The sequence below is a fragment of the Chrysochloris asiatica genome, unplaced genomic scaffold (genome assembly GCF_000296735.1).
Source record: "Chrysochloris asiatica unplaced genomic scaffold, ChrAsi1.0 scaffold00147, whole genome shotgun sequence".
Taxonomy (NCBI): domain Eukaryota; kingdom Metazoa; phylum Chordata; class Mammalia; order Afrosoricida; family Chrysochloridae; genus Chrysochloris; species Chrysochloris asiatica.
In genome coordinates, this window is record NW_006408665.1 from 6,422,459 (window position 1) to 6,430,096 (window position 7,638).

A 7,638-nucleotide genomic window follows, 5' to 3' on the forward strand; every position below is an offset into this window, starting at 1 on the left:
TGTCCTTGAGGTTCGCAGCCCGATTCCTAACCACTACGCTACCAGAGCTCCTTAAATATGATTTTTTTATGCCAAATGGGATCCACAGCTATAATTATATAGCCTCTACGAAACCTTCGCTAATTTGAGAGGCTATGATCAAGTAAACAAATTAGGGAAATTTTCGTAGAGGCTGTATAATTATAGCTATAGATCCCATTTGGCATAAAAAAAATCAATGGAGCATTTTTACATACAAATATTATTAAAAGTCAGCTACTTGAAACAAATTCATATATTTTTTTCTTTTAAGAGTGTATTTCTTTCATTCATTTTTCTGTTAGATTTTATAGTAGAAATTCTTCTGTAATCTAATAACAGACTATAACTTTGTCCAATGTGTTCTCTAATATACTCAGAAAAGGAATCATATCTCTTCAACCCACAGATTGATTTCATTTACACATGTCAATGTATTAATAACTTTATAACCATACATGAAGTGTTCTTAAACTGATTTGGGATGAGTGTATTTGTGTTTAATAACTTGAATTTGATTTCTAGAAATTCTCACAATTCTACATGTAATTGAAAAGTGGATACTGAGCCATCAAGAAAGTTTTTTAAATTCTTGGTGGTGACACTATGAATAAATGAAAAGAACAAGATATTCCTCTTTTCCTCTAGTGCAAAGAAATCTTAAACAATGTGAGGGGAAAAAAACGTATTGAATGTTTCCTTTGGAAAATTACCAGTTAAAAAAAAAAAAAATCTTTATGAATGGCTTCAAGAGATTTGTAGAAGAATTGCATTATATTTTCATCCATTTTTCCAGGAACTTTTTGAATCCTCCTTATGTGTAATAATATGTTGTTGCTGTTAGTTGCCATTGAGTCAATTTCAAGTCATGCTGTCATGTATGGAGACTAGAATTTTCACTCCATAGGGTTTTCAAGGCTATGAGATTTCAAATGCAGATAGTCATTACTGTCTTCTGATGCTCTTCTCTATGAGTTTGAAGCATTAACTTTTTGTTAGTAATCCAGCACTTAAGCTTTTTGTGAGACCCAGGGACTCTGATATAACTATATACAAAGCATAAATTAGAATGCAAAGCAAGAATGAGGAAATAAACTTATGTCAAGTTTTTTGCATCCTTTGTTAAAATGATTTTTCTTTATACATAATAGTATGAGGGACTGATTTTTTTTTTTTTTGTAGCCAAACATTTTGACAAGGGTATATATATATATATTTTTTTTTTTTTTTTTTTGTAGCACTGAATTACTATATACTCATTAAATACAAATGTGATCTTCATTAATTTACTATGATGAAGACTGAAAAATTATTTTTATAAATAAGAAGATCTTAGGAAATCATTCATGATTTTTACAGAGTTCATTGAAAGTGTATGTATATATGCATGTGTTCATTATAGTCGGTATGTTTTATGTAACATAGCATAGTGGTTACTAGTCAGGTGTTCTGCTCCCATAAAGATTTACAGCCTTGGAAACCCTGTGCAGGGTCACTATGAGTCGGAACTGACTCCATGGTACTTAACAACTTTAAAAACCAAATTAGTAAAATTAGAGATTTTAGTTTGGTTTCAGGTCATAATTTATCACTAGTTATTAGATTACTGGAGTCCTGGTGTGGCACTGTGGGTTAAGGCACTAGACTGCAAATTTGGTTTGAACTGCAATTTTCAGCGGTTCAAGCTCATCAGCCACTCCTAGGAAACCCTATACAGGGTTGCTATGGGTTGGAACAGACTCAGTTGCACCTAACAGCAACAATTAGATTGCACTGTCCACAAAACACAAGTACAGGTTTTGTCTTTGTGCAAACAGCACTTAATTCACCCAACAATGACGTAGTTATGCCTAGTGTGTGAAAACATACACAGGGTATTGCAAATCATAGACGCTTACAAGAGCCTTGGTGTCCAAGGTTGTAATGGGGGGGGCGGGGTCAATCACACAGGCATGGTTGATCATCTGTGTGATTGTCTTCAGAGCCTCAAGAGGTCAAGTAAGTAGTGTGTGGCCCAGTTCCCCAAGATAAATCATATTGTGACCATAAACTATCCAGCACTCTTACCAGGCAGTATTTTCCAAGGATTTAGATGCTATGTCCCAGGAACAGAACAAGACAAACCTTTCCTTGGAATGTGCCAGGTTTGAACCACTCAGACCAGCTGTGCTAACCCTTTGCTGCTCATTTACACAATATTTTTAAAATCTTGAAATCTCATATATATATATTATCTAATTTATCATACAACTCATATATATATTAGTTATCTAATGAAAAACAATATAGTCTTTTATTACTAGACATTATACTAAACTCTTTGTTGTTATTGTTAAGTGCCGTTGAGTCAGTTCTGGCCCATAGCGACCCTCTATAGGGTTGCCGATGCTATAAATCTTTACTGGGGCTTTAACAGCCCAACTTGTAACCACTCACTATGCTACCAGAGCTCTGTGTATTCATATCTAATTTAACATCATACAAATTTCAGTTTGAATATGGTTATTATTTAGTTATGAGAAAACTAAAGCTAATAAAGGTTGTGTTTTCAAAAGTTCATATATTAAGGACATTCTTAAAGAGCAAATGTATTGTAAAGATGTTCTTAGATCTTTTCAGTTAATTCAATTTTAAATGGTTCTGATCTGTATATATTTTTTAGTATAGTCAAGTTTCTTATTGCTTGCTTTTATAATTTCGTCTAGAGATTTTTGTACTGAAAAGACCTTCATTCTAAAGTGAAAGAAGCAAACATATTTTTGTCAGATTGTTTCATTTAAAAAAAAATTCTACCCAGTTGATGTTTTAAGTTTCCTATAGTTTTTATATTTTTCATTGTAAAGTTCTTTCTGTTAACGTTTTTTATTCATCAGCTGCTCAGAATAATACATTGTTTCCTTCAATGAGAAAATCTTGAAATAAAAATAAAATAATATATATTTTTTAAGTTAGGTGAATCCAGATGATTTACATTCTCACACCAGCTACTTTTCTAGATGAAAATAAGTAGCAAGAGTTTACCTAAGGACTTCCAATGCACAGAAAACAGACAGAATACTATGCTACACCGGACAGATATTATCACCCTTTATTCATTTTAAGCCAGCTTTGCTCTAGGAAATTGTATTTGACTTGCTGCAGACCAATCTTTTTGTATTTTTAGCATGGAAGGTGGTCTATACTTGAAATATGCATTTCCTTCATCTTGGATTTATGGAGTATTTTTTAAAATCCATTTTAAATAATAAAAACTGTTCTCTGGTAAAATTTCAAATGGTGCTTTAGATTATACACTACATCTTTTTTTCCTTGATGACTACAAATAATTCAGACTCTTTGTGGATTTCAACTGATAGCAAAATGGCCCCTTTAGTATTGGTTAACATTTTCCTAAAATTTAGCCCCAGGTCTTAGACATTATAAAATATAAAATTGATCAGGAACATAATCATTTAAAATATAATCATTAATCTTATTTTTTGTCAGTTTGCTATATCTAAAGATTTATTGGACATCAAAGTTTGGCATTAGCTTAGCACATTGGTAGTGGTGGTGGTGGTGAGTGTTCCATTGGTTCTGACTCATGTCGACCCCGTATGGTGTTTCTGAAGCTATAAATCTTTACAGGAAGAGAAAAGCTTCATCTTTCTTTGAGGAGCAACAGGTAAATCCAAACTGCTGACCTTATGATTAGCCCAGCTCTTAATCCAATATACTACCAGGGATTCCTGGTTTAGGAGATTAGGACCAAAAAATTCTGCTCCCATGTGAAGGAGGAATGCAATAATATTGTTATTGTTGTTAGTGTCCATTGAACTGGTACTGATTCATAGCAACCCCAGGGACAATAGGACAAAACACTGCCTGTTCTTGCACCAACCTCGCAACTGATTCTAGGTTTGAGCTCATTGCTGCTGCCACTGTTCCAATCCATCTAGTCGAGGGTCTTCCTGTTTTTCTCTGGTCCCCCACTTTACAAAACATGGTATCCTCCTCCAGCGACTGATCCCTCCTGATAATATGTCCAAAGTATGATTCATGAAGTCTGGCTATCCTGGCTTCCAAGGAGCATTCTGGCTGTATTTCTTCCAATATAATAGATTAGTTTGCTTTTTTGTCAGTTCATGGAACTTTTAATATTCTCCTCCAACACCATAACTCAAATATATAAAGTCTTCTATGGTCTTCTTTATTCACTGTCCATTTATATATGCATATGAGGTTATTGAAAATACCATGGCTTGGGTCAGGTGCACATAAGTCTTCAAACTGACGTCTTTGCTCTTGAACACTTTAAAGAGGTATTGTACAGAGATTTTCCTAATGCAATACGTTGTTTAATTTCTTGACTGAAGCTCCCATGAGTGTTGATTATGAATCTGAGCAGAATACAGCCTTTGGCAGCTTCAGTCTTTTCCCCATTTATATGGATGCTGTTTATTATCCCAGTAGTAAGGACTTTTGTTTTCTTTACATTGAAGTATAAACCATACTGAAGGCTGTGGTGTTTGATCTTCACCAGTAAATATTTTCAATCCTTTTTACTTTCAGCAGTCAAAGTTATATATCTGCATATTGCAGGTTGTTAATGAGTCTTCCTCCAATCCTGGTGCCACATTTTTCTTCATATAATACGGCTTCTCACATTATTTGCTCAGCATACACATTGAATAAGTATAATGAAAGAATACAACCCTGGCACACACCTTTCCTAATTTTAAACCATTCAGTGTTCCCTTTTTCTATTCAAATAACTGCCTCTTTTTCTGTGTACAGGTTCCTTATAAGCACAGTTATGTGTTCTGAAATACTCATTCTCTGCAATGTTGTCCATAGCTTGTCATGTTCCATACAATCAAAAACCTTTGCATCGTCAATAATGCACATGTTAACATCTTTCTGTTATCCTTTGCTTAGCCAAGATCTATCTGACATCAGCAAAGAACTCCCTCTTTTCACATACTCTTCTGAAACCATCTTGAACCTTTGGCAGTTCTCTGTCAATATAAATTTGCAGTGTTTTTTTGATTATCTTTAGTAAAACTTTACTTGTCTGTCTGATGACTTCAGCATTCCATTTGAGTCACTTCTGTTTGGAATGGGCACAAATATGGATCTCTTCCAATCAGTTGGCTAGGTAGTTATCTTCCAAATTTCTTGGCATAGATGAGTGAGTACCTACAGTGCTTCATCAGTTTGTATTCCATTAGTTTTCGGAGCCTTGCTTTTTGCCAGTGCCTTCAGTGCACCTTGAACTTCTTTCTTTGGTGTCATTGGTTTTTGATCATATGCTACCTCTTGAAATGGTTGAACGTCAACCATTTCTTTTTGGTACAGTGACTCTGTATTTCTTCCATCTTATTTTGATGCTTTCTGCATCATTCAATATTTTGTCCATAAGCTGAGGCTTGATTTTTTTTTTTCCTTCAGTTCCCTCAGTTTGAGAAATGCTAAGCGTGTTCTTCCCTTTTGGTTTTCTAACTCCAGGTCTTTGCACATTTTGTTGTAATATTTTACTTTGCGTTCTCGAGTTCCACTTTAAATACAATGATTGCTAAAACTCAGACAGTGAAAAGTACCTGAGTAGATATTTGAAGCAATGTTTTTTTTTTCTAATTCCACAATTAATCGATGTGCTATGCCAGAAATACCAAAGATAACTTCTAGCTAACAAATCTATTCAACTTATTTCTGAATTGACCCTTAGTTACCTGTTTCTACCATTTTTAGACATATATCACACTGTACCTCCTCTTATTTTCAGCACAGTAGTGATTCTAGACTTCCTACACTGTTTGTCATGTACTATGCTACTTTATACCACAGGAATTGTCACATGCTACACTTTCTACCTGAAATACGCTTTTTCCCATCTGTTACCTGGTGTGGCACTGTGGGCTAATGCATCAGACTACAAAGTCATTTGAACTGCAAGGTCGGTGGTTCAAGCTCACCAGCTGCTCCTTGGAAACCCTATACAGGGTTGCTATGGGTCAGAATCAACTCGATGGCACTTAACAACAACAACAACTGTTCATAATTCAGATATCAGTTCAACAGCCATTTCCTAAAGAAACTCTTCAAAATCGCTCTATATATATCAGTCTCTATTAGATATTATAAAGGCACCACTGGGCTATAAATTTTTAAAATAATGCACTATGACTGTTTCTTCTTAATGTGGGATTCCTAATACATTTGATAACATGTATTGCATGTTGTTGTTATGTGCCATATTGTTTTTAAGTGATGTCAATTTGGTTCCAAGTCATAGCAACCCTGTATATGATTTCCGAAGTTTTAAATCTTATCTCTTATTAAGGACCTTCGAGTTGGTTTCACCTCATAGTGACCCTGTATGGTGTTTCCGATGATGCAAATTTTTGTGCCAACAAAAAGCCTCATCTTTTTCCGGTTGAGTGGCTGGTGGGCTCAAATCGCTAATCTTGCAGCTTGCAATCCACTGCTTATTGGACAGATTCACGGAGTTTCCCATATGAAAATGAATGTTATTTGTTGTGAAGTGCCACCGAGTCGGTTCCGACCCATAGCGACCCTGTATAGGGTTTCCGAGGAACAGCTGGTGAGCTTGAACCGCCAACCTTGCAGTTCAAACGTCTTTGCAGTCTGGCGCATTAACCCACAGCGCCATACCAGAACTCCTTTTTTGTCCATAGATGTCTTTAATTTCTAAGGCCTCAAATTTTTTCTTGTTGCTAACTTGCTTCATACTGCCAGTAATACTAAAGATTTAGTTGTTTGGGGGAAATTGAAATGGTTAAAATGCTTTCAAATGTAAAAAGTAAAAAAAAGTATTTTGACATTCTGAACGTCTAACTTTTTTTCCACGGACACAGCAATGAAATTACATTAAATCAGATATAATCATTGAATTGAATGAAATTGTGTCACTCTGTGAAATATAATTCACACTGAACGATACAAATTGTGATAATTTTAAATTAACTTTTCCATTTAATATATGGCTTTTAGGAGGGAAATATTAGATCATGAAAAAATTAAAAAGAAAACCTAATATATTCAGCACAAAAATGTCTACTAGTTTAGAAGGCTTGTAAGTCCGTCTTCTGCCTATGACTGATTGGAATACCTAAAATGGGGCCACAGCGTACCCAGTGAATGAAGCTTCTTGTGGAGCCTGTGCAATACATAAAACTATAGATAGAAACCGGAACCACAGCCAGATCTCCAGAGATGAGAAATCTCCACTTGAAAGGATGAGCAGACCAGCCTGGAGCGGCTACAAGAATAAAAGATACCTCTTGAAAGAAAGACCTGCAGGAAAAATGGAGGCAGATGGGCTGTTACTACAAGAACAAACAAATCGCTTCCCTAGAAGACATCAAGGCAAGTGTCCAGGTCCTCTCAACGCAAACCCCCTTCCAAGACTAAGACTCAACGGAAATGCATGCTCTGATTGGTGACCACACACATCACCGATAGGGGGAAGTGAGGTAAAAGCAGCAATGAAGTGGCAAGCTAAGCCCTACAATGTTCAGTGGACTTCTGTGGACCCAGTTGGGGACCTGGTTGGCAAGCAGTGTGAAGAGGCCTGGGGACTTTTGGGCCCAGAGTCAGTGGCGTGGCCATGGAGGACTC

General features: G+C 35.7%; 1 protein-coding gene across 1 annotated transcript in view; it reads left to right on the forward strand.

Annotated features, from left to right (window-relative positions):
* ADAMTS19 (ADAM metallopeptidase with thrombospondin type 1 motif, 19) overlaps nucleotides 1–7,638 on the forward strand; it is a 394,617-nt gene that overhangs the window by 217,406 nt on the left and 169,573 nt on the right. The gene's annotated exons all lie outside the window — the stretch shown is intronic.